The following is a 22,500-nucleotide window of genomic DNA, read 5'->3' as shown; positions in this document are numbered from 1 at the left end:
GGCATGCCAAGACAGCTTGTTGTCGATCACTACACCTAGGTAGCGATAGCTTTCAACCTGTTCGACTTCAACACCAGCTATCACGATAGGCTTGTGTGCTACCTTTTTACATTTAGTCAAGTTTTGACTAAATGTTTTAACGTAGAGGGGGGAATCGAGACGAGGGTGTGGTGTATGTGTGTGTGTCTGTGTGTGTGTGTGTGTGTGTAGAGCGATTCAGACCAAACTACTACACCGATCTTTATAAAATTTGACATGAGAGTTCCTGGGTATGATATCCCCGAACGTTTTTTTCTTTTTTTTGATAAATGTCTTTGATGACGTCATATCCGGCTTTTCGTGAAAGTTGAGGCGGCACTGTCACGCCCTCATTTTTCAACCAAATTGGTAGAAATTTTGGTCAAGTAATGTTCGACGAAGCCCGGACTTCGGTATTGCATTTCAGCTTGGTGGCTTAAAAATTAATTAATGACTTTGGTCATTAAAAATCTGAAAATTGTAAAAAAAATATTTTTTATATAAAACGATCCAAATTTACGTTCATCTTATTCTCCATCATTTGCTGATTCCAAAAACATATAAGTATGTTATATTTGGATTAAAAACAAGCTCTGAAAACTAAATATATAAAAATTATTATCAAAATTAAATTTTCGAAATCAATTTAAAAACACTTTCACCTTATTCCTTGTCGGTTCCTGATTCCAAAAACATATAGATATGATATGTTTGGATTAAAAACACGCTCAGAAAGTTAAAACGAAGAGAGGTACAGAAAAGCGTGCTATCCTTCTAAGCGCAACTACTACCCCGCTCTTCTTGTCAATTTCACTGCCTTTGCCGTAAGCGGTGGACTGACGATGCTACGAGTATACGGTCTTGCTGCGTTGCATTGCGTTCTGTTTCACTCTGTGAGTTCGACAGCTACTTGACTAAATGTTGTATTTTCGCCTTACGCGACTTGTTTCTTCTAGTGTCAAAAATCATTTCTTTAGTTTTTCCTGTGTTCAAGTCCAGGTAATTCTCGTCGCACCAGTCCACAAAGCTGCTAACTTCTTGTCTGTAGTGTGTGTCATTGTCGTCAGTAATCTGTCCTGTAAGTCCAGTATCGTCAGCAAATTTGTCGATGAAGCACGACCCGTGAGAACTCCTGCAGTCAGCAGTATACAGGGAGAACAGAAAAGGTGACAATACTGTTCCCTGCGGAGCTCCTGTGTTGGTATTCAGTACACTAGATAGCACGGTCTGCGGAGCACCGGTGTTTGTGTTCGGGCCATTAGATGGTACAATACCAGCCCTAACAAACTGGGGTCGGTTGGTCAGATAGTCTGTGACCCACAATACAGTTGGAACGCTAATTTTCATCTTCAGTAGCTTTTCAGCAAGAAGGTGAGGCTGTATCGTATTGAACGTATTACAGAGTCATTCAATTTCAAGACAATCATCACAGCTTTGAACATTTCGTTCAACCAGTCAAAAACAACAACTATAGTAAAAGCTACAGCGCGATCAATGTTCGCCCATTTACGAACTCGCGATGAGATTTGTTTCTTCTGGTCGCCAAGCCTACTGTTGACAAACGCATGCGCACTAATTGGGATTCCCCCAATTTCCTCGACCTTGACCTCAGGACTCTCGAAGCCACTACTTCGGCGTTCAAGTTAGCTCGTGCATACCGAGTAGCTGGCAACTTTGCTTCCAAAGTTCCCACTTTCAAAGTTAATTTCATCATTTATACGACGATATTGCATCTTAAAGGTCCTTACCCATCTAAAAGAAACCTCCAACGCATGCTACAATTGCCTGACATTCTGGTTTTAAAGGCAGCTCATTTGGGAAATGAGCTCAGACACAATATTGAAGACGTGAAATGGGTCAATCGAGCAACTGTCGTAACTTGGCTACAATGAGACGGTCGGCTACCTTGCACCATAGACACGAACTGTGACATTTTTGTTTAATTTAGATGAAAAGCTTGAAACAGAGGGGCTCAAAACCGACAGTACGATCCGATTTACTGACCGAAAAAACCGTGCTCGAGTCATTCGGCGAAGGTGGTGAGTTTTCAAACTACAACGACTGAATAACTGATAACACATCTTTGCATAGTGCTTTTTCTAAACGAGTAGCATAGTGCAGTGGTTACGGATTCGGAATTTCAATCCGACGCTCTGGGTTCAAGTGCCGCTGGGAGCTACAACACATTTTTTTTTTAATTAACCTTTTTCTTAATAGACCTCAATTGCATTCAGACTGCAACAACCGGTTTTTGCCTCTGTGTTAATTTTTTTTAAACGCGTAAAGAAACTGTCCTATGCTTTAAAAAAAAAATCGAATCTTGACTTTTAACTGTACATAACCATGCATCGCTATACGGTAATCAAAAATTAACGAGGGAAAACAAATTAAAACACCGATGAACAGTATTGTCTTTTCTAAACTTCTTGACAGACATTTCCCCAATAAATAAGGAACAAGTCACTAAACTTAGTTATTTACGGTCTACTGCATAATGTTCTTCCTTTTAAAGGTGGTCCCGTCGCGATATAACCTTGAATGGTTGAAAACGACGTTAAACACCAAATAAAGAAAGAAAGAAAGAAAGAAAGTTTTAAAGGTGGTCGTCTACATTTTTGCTTTTTTTCAATAATCTTATGGTTAGATTTCGATACAAAATTATGTCAAATGATGAATGAACCATGGGGAAAACAGTTATAGAAAAAAAAATATATGTAAAAAAAGATTTTATTTTGGGGTAGCGTGACTCACGCTTCCAATATTTTGTTTTCTGTTTGCTGAGAACATGTGCTTTGCCTAAAAAAAATGACCAATCAAATTCATGTCACCATGCTTATAGCCACGCCCAAACAAGTGCAGCAACAGTTTGACACTGGAGCGCTGTCCACGCTTTTTTTTAAACGCACGAAATGCACGGGATTTGAGAGGAGTTTTGCGCTTGGCATTTTCCAAATAAGGATATCTTACTGAGTACTACGCTGGAATACTACAATGAATTTTCAAACGGCTACACTGGCTTCGCCTTTCCTGATCGAAAGGGGGTGTATTGTTGATATTTGTAGATAATAGACTCTGGATTTTAATAGTCAAATGGCGATTTCGGTATAAAAATGTAGACAAGGACCTTTAAACTTTACCAGTAACCCAAAGTTTCCCTATAACCAATCTATGTTTGTCCAACAGTTTTACCGATATAACATTATTAAACACAAGTTCAACATACAGTAATTGTTGTACGTATTGTGAGAACGAAATTGATTATACTGATTTTTTTTTTTGTGTGCCCCAAAATTATGTTCACTTGGAAATGCGTTGAGGATAAAGTGATTTGTAAATATAATATGATTATTAAAAATTACCGTAAAGGAAGTTTTTTGGGCGTGTTTAAAATACAGTTAGAAATAGTATTGTTAACGATATAGGTACATTTAAAGTAGAAAAATTAATATAAAAAGCAGAAAAAAAGAAAAGAAAAAAAGATCAACGAAGAGGGATACCCCCCGCAAAAAAAAGAACAATAAAAAGAGTTGAAGCAAGCAGCTGAGATAAAAACAAATAAATAAAAAATAGATACAGACGTTGGTTGCCTTTTACGATCCGGGTTTTTTCCAACTTTTAACGAGAGAATGTTCCCGTCACTTGTTTTTCATTCTACATCGAAAGTTTTTGTCATCCAGCCATGTTATTAAGCCGTATATAATGCATAGAGTAGCTTCGGTGGAAAATATTTCCAGTCCCATGCCACACGAAAAACCACGTGATCGGTGTAATTCAAAATGGCGTCGATCGATCGACCCAAATTGTGTGACATGGATAATTCCAAATGCGTGAAAATTATGTGTTTTTGCTACAACTGTGTACTTTTAAATACTTGGATAAAGTTCCTGGAATCATACTCCTTCGTCTTAAAGCCCAGCGGCAAGATCCGAAGGTATGTGTTACTTGTGTTCATGTCTGTTTACCTTTTCTTGTGTTTTTCATGTTGTTTGTTTCAAAGCTTTGAATACTCGTGTGGTCTTCTCTGCACCAAACAAGCTTAGCCTTCTTTCGAAGTATGACGTTTACCCAACGAACTTTCCGAACTCAACCTTAGTTCAAATGAGTGCATATATCTATGTGTCGAACAGTTATTTCCCTTGTTCTCCCACACTGCCGTTGTTATGAATGTGTGGTTTACTTTTGTGTTCAATGGACTGAATGCTAAACAGGCTTTATGCCACACAGTCTATATGGAGTGGGTTTTTTTACTCACAATGTGTGAACAGAACGGTTTCCGAATTTGTACGTTTAATTGTAACGGGATAAATGAAAGTAAGAAAAGGAAAGATGTTTTCAATTTTTTGAGGGAAAAAAAAGGTAATATTTATTTTTTACAGGAAACACATTTGAAATACCAAGATGAACAATATGTAAGAGCATGCTGGGGCTACTCAGTGTGGTTGTCTGGATGCGCCTCTAATAAAAACGGTGTTGCGGTGATGTTTAATAATAAATTTGAACATAAAGTGCACAATGTTGTTCGTGACAAGGATGGTTGTTTCATTATTATGGATGTTGAATTTTTAAAAACGAGGTACACTATTGTAAATATATATGGACCTAGCAGTGGAGATAAAGCCTCCTTTTTTGAAAATGTAAGCGCAATGATTAGACAGATTGGAAATGATTATGTTATTATTGGTGGTGATTGGAATGTTGTGTTAGATATATGAAAGTGGATATGAGGAATTATGTATGTAATGTAAATCGGCCTCAGTCAAGAAAAAAGATAAGAGATATGATGGATCTTTATGATTTGATAGACGTCTGGAGGGATCTTTATCCCGATAGACGCCGTTATACATGGAGGAAATTTAATTCCCTTAAACAAGGGAGATTGGATTATTTCCTGATGTCAAGTAATTTGTTGATGGAGGCAAATGGTTGTGACATTGATTGTGGTTATAGATCTGACCACTCGCCAGTAACACTTACATTAAAGACAGAAGATATAAAAAGAGACAGACCTTTTTGGAAATTTAATAACTCGCTGATGTTTGATAGTGAATATGTTAAAGAGTTAAAGAAATTAATTATTGATGTGAAGAAGTTTTATGCACTGCCAGTGTATGATATGGACGGTATACATTTAATACCCAATGATGAAATACAATTTAGAATAAGCGATCAGTTATTTTTTGAAACCTTGTTAATGGAAATTAGGGGAAAGACAATTGCCTACGCCTCCGAAAAGAAAAAAAGAGAAGTAAATATTGAAAAAGAATTAATGATGAAATTACAGTTATTAGAAAATAATGTGACCAATGATTCCTTATTACAGATTGAAATGTTAAATACCCAGCTGGAAAATTTGAGGAAGAAAAAGATTGATGGTATGTTGATAAGATCAAAAGCTAGGTGGCAGTTAGAAGGAGAAAAGGTGAGTAAGTACTTTTGTAATATGGAAAACCGCCATTATCAGAATAAGGCCATGAGTTTTTTGCAAAATGGCGACACTGGTGAATTAATTTTTGAACACAGACAGATTTTGCAAAAAGTGAAACAGTTTTACGAAGATTTGTATAATCGGCAACCAACAGAAGACGTTGATTTACAGGAACTATTTATGGAAAAAACACATCCCGTTTTGACAAATGAAGACAGAGATAATATTGAGGGGAATCTTACTTATGAAATGTGCACAGCATTACGGAAAATGAAAAACGGAACAAGCCCAGGACCTGACGGGTTTTACAACAGAATTTTATAAATTTTTCTTCCAGGATATTGGATTATTTCTGCTACGTTCTGCAAATGCTGGATTTCAATGTGGAGAATTGTCCGTTACATAGAAACAAGGCATTATTACATGCATTCCGAAACAAGACAAGCCAAAACAATTTATTAAGAACTGGCGGCCAATATCTCTGCTTAACATATCCTATAAAATTTGTTCATCCTGTATTGCGAATAGATTGAAAATAATGTTACCTAAGATTATTAGTGAACACCAAACAGGTTTTATGAAAGGAAGATTTATCGGGGATAATATACGTTTGCTGTATGATGTGTTGATGTTTACTGAAAGAGAAAATATACCAGGTTTGCTGCTTGCAATTGATTTTGAAGAGGCGTTCGACAGTGTGTCCTGGCCCTTTTTACAAAAGGCATTGGATTTTTTCAATTTTGGAAACGATGTAAAACAGTGGATACGAGTTTTTTTATCAAGATATACAGACATGTGTTACAGTAAATGGCCAATATTCTGGTTGGTTTAATATAAGAAGAGGCGTCCGACAAGGCGATAGCCTCTCACCATATTTGTATTCAATATGTTCCGAGATACTATCATTAATGTTACGTAATAATTCTGTGATAAAAGGATTGAAATTGAATAACGAGGAAGTGTTATTGTCTCAATTTGCGGACGATACAACTCTTTATTTGGATGGCAGTAAGGAATCGTTTGTTGAATGTGTTAAAACTTTACAAAAATTTTCTAAATTTTCCGGATTAAAGATAAACAATGAAAAAACTCAAATTGTCTGGATTGGAAGAAAGCGAAATTCACAAGAAAGATATATGAGGGATATGAACTTCTGTTGGAACCCTGGGATTTTTAAAGTATTGGGAGTCAAATTTTCGACAAACACCGGCAACATTCTGGAAATTAATTATGAAGGAAAATTAAACGAGATTAAAAGAATTTTAAACGATTGGAGCAGAAGACAGTTAACACCATTCGGTAGAATTATAATTTTGAAAACTTTGGTCCTTTCAAAATTGGTTTATTTATTAACTGTATTGCCAGACCCACCCGAAGACTTTTTACGAGAAGTGAATGCAGCCTTTTATTCCTTCCTGTGGAATGGTAAACCTGCAAAGATTCGGCGTAATGTCGTTTGCAGACCCTATTGCAATGGTGGTCTGAATATGATTGACATTTACACTTTTGTGGCATCAGTAAAAATAAATTGGATTCGCAGATTAAAGATGTTTGAATTTGATGTAAAAAAAGCTTATTTTTGATATGATACCTGGAATGAAAGACATATTTAAAGTGGGTGCCGAGTATGTAAATGTGTTAATGAAACGATGTGGTAACAGTTTTTGGAAGGATGTTTTGAAACATTATAAGAAATGCTGTTCCTTAAGCGAGGTAATTAATGTGAATGATTTTGTTTCCGAATGTATACATTACAATTTGAACATTATACGAGACCACGGAACAATAGTAAATAAGGAATGGATTGAAAATGATGTAGTGTTTGTCCATCAGTTGCTACATTTAAATGGAAATTTCTTTACCTTTGAAGAATTTAGGTTAAATTTTCCTTTTGTTCAAACTAATTTTTTATTCTATGAGGGAGTGATTAAGTCCTTACGAAAATATCAGAGAAAAGTAAAAATTGATTCGTTGAATGGTTTTCAGATTAGGGATTATAAACCCTGGCAGATTATTTGTAGAGGCAAACAGGCAATTAAAGAAGTCTTTTTGAAATCAAAATTTGATGATAACCCTGCAGGCATGAACAGATGGAATATGTATTTTTACAACCTGAACTGGAAACAGATTTTTGATAAGTGTTTTAAAACAACTAAGGACACACAGTTAAGATGGTTCCAGACCAGATTGCTTCACCGCATTCTTGGTGTTGCTAGCCGGTTATTTGTTCAAAAGATTCTTGACAGTCCCCTTTGTGCCTTTTGTAAAATTGAAAATGAAACAATTTCCCATATATTTTGGTACTGCCCGCTTAGTCGGAAATTTTGGACTGATTTGGAAGATTTGTTAAACAGAAGTGGTATTTACCGCGCAAATGTTCTTTTTACAGAAGAATTTATTTTGTTTGGGTGAATGAACAATGTTAAGGTAGATGTGGTTTTGGATTTTATCATTTTGTTTGCAAAGTTTTATATTTATAAGAGTAAGTTACAAGAGACAAGGCCACTGTTAGAAATATTTTTAAGAAATTTGAAATACAGATTTGAAATAGAAAAATATTTCAGTTGCAATTCTGGTAACATTACCAAATTTGTAGAATTATGGTCCCCATATGAAGAGTTGGTTAGGTAGTACGCTAGGTTGTGCAGAGATGTGATGATTTGCGTATATATATATATATGTGTTTTTGCTTTGATTTTTGTTTGTTTGTTTGTTTGTTTGTTTGTTTTGTTTGTTTTTTTGTTTGACAGTATTATTAACTGACTGTATTATTATTAAGCAGGTAATACGTCCATAATGTCAAGTACTGTAATCTGCATGTTATGTTAAGCTCCGGCCTCACTTGTAGGCGAACGGTATGTTATATGTCCGTCTGTCTGTTATGTCCTATTGTTGTATATATATATATATATGTGTCTTGTATACTTGCCATTTACATATTTATTATAAATGTTGATGGATGAATGATGATACATTGTAGACGGATGCATGTTATTGATTAAAAGCCCCACAATGATGTGCTTGGCAAATAAAAAAAAAAATAAAAAAAAAAAAAAAAATAGATAAAATAAAAAAGTTCAACATAATCATTTACTCTTCTCCTAACATTCAAGCCAACAAAGTCATTTGTCATAGGCAGTCATTCGATTCCAAGACAATCATCACAGGTTTGAACCGACCCTTTCGTTTAATTAACCATTCAAAAAACAACAGCAATAACGCTGTTAGTACTACAGCGCGCTCAACGTTCGCCTTTTTGAACTCGCGATGAGATTTGTTTCTTCTGGTGGCAAGCTTACCGTTAACAAACGCATGCGTACTAGTTAGGATTCCCCCAATTTTCGCGACCTTGACCGAATACTCTCGAAGTCACAACTCCGGCGTTCATGCATAGTGAACAGTTGGAAAGTTAAACTTCGGGAGTTCCCACTTCCGAAAGAGGCCTCTACTTCCAGTGTTGCTGACTTACTTCTCATGCATACTGGCCCTGGGGTGCGTTGCTAAGAGCGGACATTCTGTTCGCGAAGAGAAAAAAAGTTTTCATGTTGTAAGCAACGCTTACTCAATTCTACCCTCTCTACCCACTCAATTCTACCCTCTCTACCCACTTTCAAGTAAATGGACCCATCTCTCTGCTGACGGCCGAGTCCATGCATGCATATTAGGGGCGATCATGCGAACAGCCGCACTGACCAAAGTAGACGAGTCCAATCGCTTACAGCTCAGTCCATGAGTACATTTTAGGGGTGACGCTATGCATTGGGCCTCAGGATATCTGTGTGTGTGTGTTTGAGTTTCGTACCCCACGTGGAGAAGCAGGGCCTTTCCTTTTTATATTTAGTCAAGTTTTGACTAAATATTTTAACATCGAGGGGGAATCGAAACGAGGGTCGTGGTGTATGTGCGTGCGTGTGTGTGTGTGTGTGTGTCTGTGTGTGTGTGTAGAGCGATTCAGACTAAACTACTGGACCGATCTTTATGAAATTTGACATGAGAGTTCCTGGGTAAGAAATCCTTATACGTTTTTTTCATTTTTTTGATAAATGTCTTTGATGACGTCATATCCGGCTTTTCGTGAAAGTTGAGGCGGCACTGTCACGCCCTCATTTTTCAACCAAATTGGTTGAAATTTTGGTCAAGTAATCTTCGACGAAGCCCGGACTTCGGTATTGCATTTCAGCTTGGTGGCTTAAAAATTAATTAATGACTTTGGTCATTAAAAATCTGAAAATTGTAAAAAAAAATGAAAATTTATAAAACGATCCAAATTTACGTTTATCTTATTCTCCATCATTTGCTGATTCCAAAAACATATAAATATGTTATATTCGGATTAAAAACAAGCTCTGAAAATTAAATATATAAAAATTATTATCAAAATAAATTGTCCAAATCAATTTAAAAACACTTTCATCTTATTCCTTGTCGGTTCCTGATTCCAAAAACATATAGATATGATATGTTTGGATTAAAAACACGCTCAGAAAGTTAAAACAAAGAGAGGTACAGAAAAGCGTGCTATCCTTCTTAGCGCAACTACTACCCCGCTCTTCTTGTCAATTTCACTGCCTTTGACATGAGCGGTGGACTGACGATGCTACGAGTATACGGTCTTGCTGAAAAATGGCATTGCGTTCAGTTTCATTCTGTGAGTTCGACAGCTACTTGACTAAATATTGTATTTTCGCCTTACGCGACTTGTTACATTTAGTCAAGTTTTGACCAAATGTTTTAACTCATTCGCTGCGCGTCCGAACTGGAATTCCGACACCTGTGTTTAGCGTTGGCTGCGTGCCGGCACTTGAGTTCCGACGGATATCACGAATTTTTAACGGTGTAAACGGTCCTGCTGACCAAGGGAAACAACCCCTGCAATGAACTTCTATCTGTCTACAGTGGTACCATTCACTGTAAACAGTTCCTTCCCTTAAATTGTTGGGATTAATAAAAATTTTGTTGACGGTGTGCGACCCACGTGTTTTGACTTTTCCAAGATGGCGGATCGTTCTGCTGAGACGTAGTAACTTGAAAAGAGTGCTAGAACGTGTTATTCAGTACGGTTCTGATCTTGACCTCAGTGATGATGATAGTGGAGATGATATTTTAGATTCTGGTGACGATTTTGTGCCAATGGACGATCATTTGGGTGATGATTCGGGCAATGCAAGTGTCGATCATGACATTGTGTATGATGAACCCATGACGTAGAAAGTTTTTTTGTTTTGCTTCAAATTGGATATTTTGCGTGGATATGAAGACAACAAAAGGTATGTACTTTCAAATGTTTCATATATTTTCTAAAAGAGTAAGTTTCAAACTTTGCAAAAACATAAGGTATGTAAGGTTATCTTGTGTTGTTGATTTTTAATATTTTTTTCAAAATGGCTCTAAATCGCGCGTTGGCAGGGAACACAGGGGAAATTTAGCTGCGCAGCGAATGAGCGTAGAGGGGGGAATCGAGACGAGGGTCGTGGTGTATGTGCGTGTGTGTGTCTGTCTGTGTGTGTGTGTGTGTGTGTGTGTAGAGCTATTCAGACTAAACTACTGGACCGATCTTTATGAAATTTGACATGAGAGTTCCTGGGTATGAAATCCCCGAACGTTTTTTTCATTTTTTTGATAAATGTCTTTGATGACGTCATATCCGGCTTTTCGTGAAAGTTGAGGCGGCACTGTCACGCCCTTATTGTTTAACCAAATTGGTTGAAATTTTGGTCAAGTAATCTTCGACAAAGCCCGGACTTCGGTATTGCATTTCAGCTTGGTGGCTTAAAAATTAATTAATGACTTTGGTCATTAAAAATCTGAAAATTGTAAAAAAAAAAAAAAATTTATAAAACGATCCAAATTTACGTTCATCTTATTCTCCATCACTTTCCGATTCCAAAAACATATAAATATGTTATATTTGGATTAAAAACAAGCTCTGAAAATTAAATATATAAAAATTATTATCAAAATTAAATTGTCGAAATCAATTTAAAAACACTTTCATCTTATTCCTTGTCGGTTCCTGATTCCAAAAACATATAGATATGATATGTTTGGATTAAAAACACGCTCAGAAAGTTAAAACAAAGAGAGGTACAGAAAAGCGTGCTATCCTTCTTAGCGCAACTACTACCCCGCTCTTCTTGTCAATTTCACTGCCTTTGCCATGAGCGGTGGACTGACGATGCTACGAGTATACGGTCTTGCTGAAAAATGGCATTGCGTTCAGTTTCATTCTGTGAGTTCGACAGCTACTTGACTAAATGTTGTATTTTCGCCTTACGCGACTTGTTTTTTTTGGGGTCAGATTTGACAGTTGGATTTCTTGTCGAGTCCGTGGAAAAGTGTTGTGGTCTTCATGTCAGTCAATAAAGGTTGATTAAAGGGGAATGTTTAGGAGAAAAAAGCCCGCGTGCGCGCGCTCTCTCTCTCTCTCTCTCTCTCTCTCTCTCTCTCTCTCTCTCTCTCTCTCTCTCTCTCTCTCTCTCCGTGTCTCTGTCTCTCTTTCTCTCTCTGTTCATCTGTCTGTTTCTCCCTTCCTTTCTTTCTCTTTCCCGATCTCTCTATCTGTCTCTCTCTCGCCCCCCTCTCCCTCTCGCCCTTACGCACACAGGCGCGCGTAAACACACACCCCCCACACACACACAAACACACACCCAAATATATGTTTACATACACACATGCACACGCGCGCGCACTCACTCACACATTAACATACACAAACAGTAAAACACACATAAATACAAACACGCACGCACACACACACGCACACACACACACACACAAGTGTCACTATCTGCACGCATTCTTCTCGCTCTGACTTTTTGTGGACGTCAGCCTTTTCAATCTTAAGTCCGATCTCGTGAAAAAAGCAGATAACGCGACCTTGCAGCAAATACAAGATGACACACTTAAAGTGCCATGCAGTAGGTATGTTACTACCAAAACACACAAGCAAATACACCCACACAATTCATTACACGGAAATAGGAAGGGAGGGGGGGGGGGAGAAAGAGAGAGAGACAGAGAGAGAGAGACAAAGAGAGAGAAAGGCAGAGAGAAAGAGAGAGAATGAGGAGACGGAGAGACAGACGAACATAAAGAATGTGTGTGTATGAGAGAGAGAGAGAGAGAGAGAGAGAGAGAGAGAGAGAGAGAGAGAGAGAGAGAGATCAAATCAAATCAAATCAAATCAAATTTTATTTTACGAGGGTTGTGGCATAAGCAATATAAACGAGCTTCTTTTCAACCAGCCCTCGCCCAGAGAGGGACTATTCTAATCTTGAGAGAGAGAGAGAGCGACAGAGAGAGACAGAGACAGAGACAGAGAGAGACAGAGAGAGACATCACAATAACCCGCATGAGTCACTTTCTGCACGCATTCTTCTCTCTTTGAATGTTTGTGGTCGTCAGCCTTTTCAATAATAAGTTCGATCTCGTGAAAAAACAAAACATACACACACACCATAACACAAACATGCACATACATTCACCCAGAAACAAACACACACACACACACACACACACACACAACACACAACCTCACACAGCCCCCCCACCCCCCCCCCCCCCACACACACATCCACGCACACGAACATATACATTCACACACACCACCCTTAACACACACTCACACACACTAACGCACGCACCCACACACACACGCACACACACGCACGCACACACACACACACACAACACACACACACACAACACACACACACACACGCACTCAAACAAGCTAACACGAACACACACACACCACACACACGCACACACACACAAGTGTATGTGTACGTGCGTGTGTGTGTGCGTGAGTGTGAGTGTGTATGCATGCGTGCGTATGCGCGAGCGCGTGTCTGCGAGTGTGTGTTTATACGTGTTTATGTGTGTGTGTTTGTGTGTGTCTGTGTGTGTGTGTGTGCTTCTGTATCTGTGAATGTGTGTGTTTGTCTGTGTGTGTGTGTGTGTGTGTGTGTGTGTGTGTGTGTGTGTGCTTCTGTATCTGTGAATGTGTGTGTGTGTGTGTGTTTGTCTGTGTGTGTGTGTGTGTGTGTGTGTGTGTGTGTGCTTCTGTATCTGTGAATGTGTGTGTTTGTCTGTGTGTGTGTGTGTGTTTGTGAGATAGTGAGAGAGAGAGAAAGAAAGAAAGAGAGAGAGAGAGAGAAAGAGAGAGTGAGAGAGTGAGAGAGAGAGAGAAAGAGAGAGAGTGAGAGAGAGAGAGAAAGAGAGAGAGAGAGAGAGAGACTGAGAGAGAGAGAGCTAGAGAGAGAGAGAGAGAGAGAGAGAGAGTGAGAGAGAGAGAGAGAGAGAGTGAGAGAGAGAGAAAAAGAGATGAGGATGGGAAGAGAGAGCGAAAGGGAGAGAGATAGAAAGAGAGCAAAAAAGATAAGAGAGAGAGACTTTCATACGGACACAAAGAGAGACAGATAGATTTAGAGAGAGATGGAAAGAAAGAGAAAGACATAGGGAGAGGGAAGGGAGAAAGAAGTTAGTTAGCTGTTGCTTTTCGGGTCCAGCGGACCATAATAGGCCAAATCAGGACCCCAGGGAGAAATAAAGAAAGAATGAAAAAGAGAGAGACAGAGACAGAGACGTAGACAGAGAGACAGGCACAGAGGGACTGAGAGAGAGAGAGAGAGAGAGAGAGAGAAAGAGAGGGAGAGAAAGAGAGAGAGAGAGAGAGAGAGAGAGAGAGAGAGAGAGAGAGAGAGACTGCGATAGAGAGAAAGAGACAGAGAGAGAGTCAACCGGCAAGCTCAGTACAGTGCAATCTCCCTCGACTACAGTGCGACAAAATAGCTCAGTCGGTAGATTCCCCGATTGACGGTGCACTAGACCTTACTTTTGTGGTCCCGGGTTCGATTCGCTTCGAAGGCAATTTTGTTTTTATTTTTTTCTGAACTCGTAATTCTTGTATTTTTTCGTTTTGATTTATCCCAAAGATTTTGAGTCGTGTATTGAAAATCGAATATAGTGCATGAGTGCCATTGAACAGCTTTCAATATGATGGTACTTTGTATGCCTGTCAAACAAGGTCACCCCTTAAATCGACCTGACAAAAACCATAGTCCCGTATCTTAAAATCTGCGACAAATCAGAATATGCACAAACCAAACACTTCTGACTACCATTGGAAAGGGCATTCAATTTCCTGGTCAGAGCGTATTGTATTATGCACCTAACTTCTCTAGTCTTTATGTAGCCTTTTGTCAAAGGCGGTAGGTGTCAACCGTTTCAGAGGCCAAAAAAAGCACGTTTTGCGGCCATTCTTGAGGGGGTCCTCCACTAAAAGAGTCATATATCCGAAAGTTCTTAAGGAATTGCATGCAAAATTTCACAATATATGACCAATAGCCTGACCAAAGTCTGTGTTGCTTTTTGCGAATATATAAACTTGGCCAAAAAATTATTGCAACAAATTTCAAACCCAAATTTAAGCATTAATCCCCGTGTCATTTTATTAACACTTTATATGCCAGAGAAGGCCGTTCACTTAACCTTCAGGATCACCATTTGGATTAAATATTTCTTTTACAGGGATCACGTGACCGCCGCTCAAGTAAGGGTACCCTCAAAATCGACCAGACAAAAACGGAAGAGCCGAATGAAAAATCGACAAAAAATCACAAAAGGCAAAACTTTGCAACTTGTAGTATTTCATCCACTTGTGAATGAACTTACATGTGCTCAAATTTGGTAATGATTTTACGCGGGGTTATTGTATTAGATCGCTTTTGCCACTAAATTAATGATGATTGTATCTTGTACGGCTTCGACAATCGTGGAATACATTCCACATACATTTTGTAAGTAACAAATTATAATATACTGATACTTTCTATCCAATACTGACAAAAGTTATCCCTGAGTACGCTAGTACTTGGGCTCAGCAGACTTTAATTGTGTGTCTGTCTGTGTATCTGTCTGTCTGTCTCGACTTAACAGCTTATTGCTGGGAAACTACTCGGCGCAGTTCGTTCAAAAGTTGATACACTAACTTGATAATAGGTCCGATTGATCGTATTAAAACTTCATAATGTTACCTGGGTCCTAAATGCGAAATAAACCACAAAAACGACTTGGCCGTAGGAGGAATTTTCACCGGCGGGGCAACACGCAGCCATTGAGCTAATAGAAAAGCCGAACGTGTCGCACAGTGACGAGAAATATAGCGTCATAAAAAGCATGCATCTCGTGCGATACGATTTGCCAGGCTTTGCGCGTTGTGTGTTTGAATAATTTGATTTTTTGTGTACCCCATTTTCTACCAAGCGTTGGTTGCTCGGTCGCGACTGCGGTGGTTTAGAGGTCGCGATTTTGTGTTTTGATTCTTATCATATTAATTTGTATTTTTTCTTATAGTTTCCTTTGTTTACATATGTTTCAGTCTTTTACCTTCACTTTACATTAAAGAATTTGGTAAAACTACCTGGGGCGTGATAAATGCAAGAATCCGCGAGCCAGGACAGTAAAAGAACTTCGTGGGCCACCAGTTCACCAGTTATGAAGAGGGTCGGCAGTATATTTTTCACTGTGATCAAATAAAAGAGAAAGGCCAGTCACCACGCACATCCTCGGCTCGCATGCAATGTACTTATATAGCAAAGGGAATGCCTGTAATTCACACAGAGCAATCACTTGGTCTTAAACGTGCACAAGACAAAAACTTTCATACTGGGGGAGCGAGCCAGTCTGAAGAGTACTCGGGTCCAGCGCGAGCGTTTTTTATTACAGTTTAATAAAGCTTTTCTGAAAAGTTCCAGTATGTCCAACAAACTCATCAAAACGCCATGATATTTTATAAACTCTTTTGCAATTGTGTTAATAATACTCATGTCTTATTTAAAAGCAGTACAACAAGCCATTACAAAACTACAGGGTTTTTACCCACATAGCTCACAAGAAATGACGCAAAAACAGGCCTTTTACGGCTTCTGACGAGGCTGACACCTGTCTTCTTCAAAATGGCAAAACAACACTGCTAGGCACAACAGCTGAACCAAATAAATTTGTATGGGTAGAAAATAGGTTGTTCTTCCATTTGAGATCAAAAACGGGGTCACAATTGCTTATTTTGATTTATTGTGTATTTTAGTGTCTGCAAATTTGCTTTTGCGAATTTGCTTTTTTTTTGGGGGGGGGGCCCTAGGTCTCCGGTACACTGCATAAACACTAATTTATGAAAAATGAAACTCTTTATTTCATACGGTAGGGGAATGAATTACCTTTCTGGCGGTATAAACTTGGCCAAAAAATTATTGCAATAATTTGTGCACGCTATGAAAAGCATTAAAACGCAGTTTATTTTAGTTGAACTTTATATGCTCGAAAAGGTAGTTATGTCAGCTGTTCATATCATTTGTCCCATTGATGGTACTTCGTATAAGCATCCCGTGACAGCCTGTCAAACAAGTTCACCCCTAAAATCGACCTGACAAAAACCATAGTCCCGTATCTTAAAATCTGCAAAAAATCAGAATATGCACAAACCAAACACTTCTGACTACCATTAGAAAGGCCATTCAATTTCCTATTTAGAGCATGTTGGTTTATGCACCTAACTTGTCTAGTCTTTATGTAGCCTTGTGTCAAAAGCGGTAGGTGTCAACCGTTTCAGAGGCCAAAAAAGGCACGTTTTGTGGCCATTTTTGAGGAGGTCCTTCATTGAAAGTGCCATATATGCTCAAGTTCTCAATGATTTGCTTTGGACATTTCAGAAGTTATGACCAATAGGCTGACCAAAATCTGTGTTGCTTTTTGCGAATGTGTATACTAAGCGTGTCGTATTACGTAACTTTTCCGAAAGAACTAAACAAATATTCATATTAATTCAGGGATTTAGGTTAAAAAATCGTGACTGTGCATACTAAGCAAAAAATGGTTGAGGCAACAGGTGCCAACGTTTGAGGCAGATCCAAGTGCCGGTTTACATTTGCAGGAGATGGGAATACGCATGAAAAATTATCGACAGCTGACATAATTACCTTTTCGAGCATATAAAGTTCAACTAAAATGAATTTCGTTTTAATGCTTTTCTTAGCGTGCGAAATTTGTTGCAATAATGTTTTGGCCAAGTTTACTTGGTTTTAATATAACTGGCCGCATCACAAAGACCTGCAGCTAAATGTATCTGTGTACTTTTGAATGACGGGTAGTGTAGTCATGGTTTATTTCTCAGTAAACTTGGCCACAGAATTAGTGTTATTTTTACCCGGAGCGAAGGAAGCACAGGCCAAGGACTGTAAATCTCCACGGCTCGTATACACAGTACCACTGACGGTGATCGATAATTTTTCATGCACGTTCCCATCTCCAGCAAATGCAAACCAGCACTCTGATCTGCCTGAAACTTTGGCACCTATTGCCTCAACCATTTTTTGCTTAGCATGCAAAGTCACAATTTTTTAACCTAAAACCCTAAATCAAAATGAATATTTGTTTAGTTCTTTTGGAAAAGTTACGTAATACGACACGCTTAGTAAGCACATTCGCAAAAAGCAACACAGATTTTGGTCAGCCTATTGATCATAAGTTCTTAAATTTCCGAAACAATTCATTGAGAACTTGAGCATATATGGCTCTTCCAGTGAAGGACCCCCTCAAAAATGGCCGCAAAACGTGCCTTTTTTGGCTTCTGAAACAGCTGACACCTACCGCCTTTGATAAACAGCCCAAGTGTTTTAACGTGTTTTCACTTGCAGAGTCCCACACTGTGGAAGCATATCAGGAAATCTGTGTGAGTGTGTGTGTTTCGTTCCCCACGTGGAGAAGCAGGGGCTTTCCTTTTTTTTTTTTTCGTGGTCAGATTCACAGTTGGATTTCTTGTTGATTCCGTGAAAAAGTGTTGTGGTCTTCATGTCAGTCAATAAAGGTTGATTAAAGATGAAGGTTTAGGAGTAAATACAGCCCGCGTGCGCTCTCTCTCTCTCTCTCTCTCTCTCTCTCTCTCTCTCTCTCTCTCTCTCTCTCTCTCTCTCTCTCTCTCTCTCTCTCTCTCTCTCTCTCTCTCTCTCTGTCAAATACGAAACAAAACTCAAAAGCCATCTGGAAAGTGATCAACCAGTTGACACGTAAAGAAACCGTAAAATCTTCTGTCATTGATGTACCTGCGGATGATCTTAACATTCATTTCACTTCTATTGTTGAAAAAATAATCACAAATGATAGATCAAAACAGAATAATCTGGACAAGTTGAAACAGTTTTGTGTTTCAAAAAATATTACACATAATTTAGACATCCCCCTGTTATCTGTGAGCGAAGTCTTCCATTATCTGATATGCTTAAAACAAACTGGTACTCATGGTCTAGATAATCTTGATGGGAAAATTTTGAAGTTGTCTGCCCCTTTTATTGCAGAATCTCTGACATACGTTTACAACTTGTGCCTGGACAAATCTGACTTTCCCGCCAAATTAAAGGAGGCAAAAGTAATCCCGCTATTCAAATCAGGTAATTCTTCTGACCCCGCCAATTACAGACCAATCTCGATTCTTCCTGTTTTATCCAAACCACTTGAAAAACACATATATACACACTTGGCCGCACATTTGAAGAAATACGACCTTATTCATTCAAATCAGTCAGGCTTCAGAGTAAATCATTCGTGCCACACAGCATTAATAAACCTTCTTGAAAACTTGCTTAGCAACATTAATAATAATGAACTCTGTGGTGTCCTATTCGTCGATTTTGCAAAAGCATTCGACGTCATTAATCATGAGTTACTTTTAAGAAAATTAGCTGAGTATAGATTGTCACCCCAAACCCTATGCCTCCTCTCATCTTTCCTAGCCGGACGAGAGCAATCCGTCTGCGTGAATTCCACTATGTCAAGTAAAAGACCGGTGTTATATGGAGTCCCCCAGGGTTCTGTCCTTGGGCCACTTCTTTTCTCTCTGTATATTAACGATCTTCCTTTTAGTGTTAATGATGATTGTGAACTATTTGCTGATGATACGACCATACACACTTCTGATAAAAAATTAGACAAAGTTTATTTATCATTGCAGAACAGTGTAGATGATCTCATTAATTGGACGAAATATAACCACATGAGTCTTCACCCCCAAAAGACCAAATACATGTTAATTACAACAAGGCAAAAAAGACAAAACATCAAGAATAATCCTCATTCCTTATTAATTGGCAACGATGCAATAGCGGAAGTAGGAGATCACAAAGTTTTGGGAGTAAATATATCGATAATAATTTATCTTGGACCCATCATGTTAGATCGTTGTGTAAAACCGTGTCGAGGAAAATATATTTGTTGAACAGAATAAAGCACTTTCTTGATCCACACTCAATGTTATTATTTTATAATGCATACATACATTGTTCGACCATCTGGGACTCTGCCAGTGCAAACATTTTAAAACCACTGTACAGTCTACACAGACGAGCACTAAAATCAGTTCTATTAAAACAATCCAGTCTTGTTTTCGACGATTATAAAAAACTTAAGATTTTGCCTTTAAAAGAAATATTTAAATCAAATAAAGGCGTGCTCCTTCACAAAATCCTTTCCGGCCATGCACCGAGTGCTTTCATTACAAAATTTAAAGCCAAACCAAGCCGAAAATTCAACGTCCCCATTCCGCGGATAGATCTCTTTAAATCAAGTTTAGCTTATTCTGGCAGCGTTTTGTGGAATTCTCTCCCGGAATCAGTTCGAGTCCCAACAAGTCTCAATACTTTCAAAAAACACCTCTCATTACATTTAATGTCAAATTACGAAAAGTCACAGTGATGGAAGACTTCGTTCTGATTATTTTCATATTGATCATATCTGTCCATAAAGCATCAGTGTTTCATAACGCAAGAATGTATGTATAGCCTACAACGTGTATATAGTCATGTGAATAGTTTTTCTGCCTTGCTTATCTTTTGTAATTGTTTTACGTATATATATATATATATATATATATATAAAACATCAGAAATAGTGAAAGAAACAATTGAAAGTCAGCAGAGACTTTCTTTCGAGATTTGTTAAAATCTCTTAGCAGAGAAAGAGAGAAATAAGTATCCCTTCACAGACAGCCTATTGGGAGCATCAGACCCTCCTCAAGGGGGACCGAGATTTACAGAGCAAAGTCCCTTTGTGGGGGACGTATCGCAAGGTAATCTAGTCCTGAGGAGGACCATTGTATTTGTACCTAGACCAGACACGTGTTTCGACACTATTGTGTCTCATCAGTGGTCAGGTGGTACTGATGGCGAGAGTTGTCAACCCATGGTATCCAACTAAGAAGCAAACCATTCTCTGAATCGTAGCTTCTGTTGGCATGGGAGACTACCCTCATCTGACAACCCCAAGAGGATATCTGTGAAGGGAAACACTTTGATTTAAGGCCAAAGTGTAGAATTGATATTTATTAAGAAAGAATTTAGAAATTTAGACAAGTTTTAACCAAGAAATTAGGTTAAAACAAGGGAAATTTGAAAAAGCCTAAAGGGAGGTAACTCTGTACCAGCCTGCAGATCCAGAAATGGATACGCGAACAAATTAGATCTAATTTTGAAAAGGTTAAACAGGAAAAGCGGTCAACTTTTCACTGCTGTTCAACACAGGACTTGGTAAAGAAGAAGTTTTCTGCTTTATTCAATTGGATCGCTTTAAAGGCGATGCAACTTTCACGGTGACCACATTATAAAACATCAGAAATAGTGAAAGAAACAATTGAAAGTCAGCAGAGACTTTCTTTCGAGATTTGTTAAAATCTCTTAGCAGAGAAAGAGAGAAATAAGTATCCCTTCACAGACAGCCTATTGGGAGCATCAGACCCTCCTCAAGGGGGACCGAGATTTACAGAGCAAAGTCCCTTTGTGGGGGACGTATCGCAAGGTAATCTAGTCCTGAGGAGGACCATTGTATTTGTACCTAGACCAGACACGTGTTTCGACACTATTGTGTCTCATCAGTGGTCAGGTGGTACTGATGGCGAGAGTTGTCAACCCATGGTATCCAACTAAGAAGCAAACCATTCTCTGAATCGTAGCTTCTGTTGGCATGGGAGACTACCCTCATCTGACAACCCCAAGAGGATATCTGTGAAGGGAAACACTTTGATTTAAGGCCAAAGTGTAGAATTGATATTTATTAAGAAAGAATTTAGAAATTTAGACAAGTTTTAACCAAGAAATTAGGTTAAAACAAGGGAAATTTGAAAAAGCCTAAAGGGAGGTAACTCTGTACCAGCCTGCAGATCCAGAAATGGATACGCGAACAAATTAGATCTAATTTTGAAAAGGTTAAACAGGAAAAGCGGTCAACTTTTCACTGCTGTTCAACACAGGACTTGGTAAAGAAGAAGTTTTCTGCTTTATTCAATTGGATCGCTTTAAAGGCGATGCAACTTTCACGGTGACCACATTATAAAACATCAGAAATAGTGAAAGAAACAATTGAAAGTCAGCAGAGACTTTCTTTCGAGATTTGTTAAAATCTCTTAGCAGAGAAAGAGAGAAATAAGTATCCCTTCACAGACAGCCTATTGGGAGCATCAGACCCTCCTCAAGGGTCTATATATATATACGACTAGTGTCTGTGTATCTGTCTGTGTATCTGTCTGTGCGCGATGCACGGCCAAAGTTCTCGATGGATCTGCTTCAAATTTGGTGGGCATATTCAGGTAGACCCGGGACACGACACAACCTGGTCGATGTTTCAACACGTGCTCTCAGCGCGCAGCGCGGAACCGATTTTGGTTCCACCTCAGCTATTTTGGTTCCACCTCAGCTACCCGGGCCCCCATACCGACACACCATAGCCGCTACACCACATCACAACGCCAAAGTTCTCGGTGGATCTTTTTCAAATTTGGACACCGTATTCAGCTACACCCCGGACACAATATCATCGATGAGATATTTCAACACGTGCTCTCAGCGCGCAGCGCTGAACTCATTTTCGTTTTTGTGTTCATTTCACCATTATAAGTAACTCTTCCTTATCTTCTCCAGTGTTTGGCGTTTATCTCCCTTCCTTCGTGTGGCTTTCCCGTTCAGTTCTAAGTTACTATTACTATTTTTAGAATGTCACTGCGCTGTCCACTGCGC

The 22,500-nt window shown here is 38.7% G+C and overlaps 2 protein-coding genes across 2 annotated transcripts in view; one reads left to right on the top strand and one right to left on the bottom strand.

The window, feature by feature from the left end:
* The window catches only part of LOC138975798 (uncharacterized), a 270,784-nt gene extending 264,682 nt beyond the window's left edge, over positions 1–6,102 (top strand). The window contains exon 2 of the mRNA XM_070348551.1: positions 5,972–6,102. The gene's annotated coding sequence lies outside the window, so the exon portion shown is untranslated. The remainder of the gene's footprint in view (positions 1–5,971) is intronic.
* Positions 1–22,500, bottom strand: part of LOC138975780 (lachesin-like) — a 271,419-nt gene that overhangs the window by 106,846 nt on the left and 142,073 nt on the right. The gene's annotated exons all lie outside the window — the stretch shown is intronic.

Source organism: Littorina saxatilis, linkage group LG1 (genome assembly GCF_037325665.1).
Source record: "Littorina saxatilis isolate snail1 linkage group LG1, US_GU_Lsax_2.0, whole genome shotgun sequence".
Taxonomy (NCBI): Eukaryota; Metazoa; Mollusca; class Gastropoda; order Littorinimorpha; family Littorinidae; genus Littorina; species Littorina saxatilis.
Note: the sequence above shows the minus strand (reverse complement) of the source record. Positions and strands in the feature narration are given on the sequence as shown.